Source organism: Odontomachus brunneus, unplaced genomic scaffold (genome assembly GCF_010583005.1).
Source record: "Odontomachus brunneus isolate Ranch 3 - 2012 unplaced genomic scaffold, Obru_v1 Obru_scaffold_192, whole genome shotgun sequence".
Lineage (NCBI taxonomy): Eukaryota > Metazoa > Arthropoda > Insecta > Hymenoptera > Formicidae > Odontomachus > Odontomachus brunneus.
In genome coordinates, this window is record NW_022639642.1 from 587,734 (window position 1) to 587,961 (window position 228).

The window sequence follows — 228 nt, forward strand, 5'->3', positions numbered from 1 at the left end:
TTCATTCGCATACCGTTAAGAATCAAGCCCCAGGGGGTCGATTGTGTATCTTGAAACGGAGTGAAAATTACAAAAGTGAGCAAATTCACTAGGCATTGTCCAATGAAGTTATGGCTTCTGCACACAGAAAGCAGTATCTCAAGCGACCAATAAGAACGCACTGAGTATGTTTACGATAGACATGATTCATTGGAAGCTCCAAACATTTCGAAGTGCTATATAGACCAA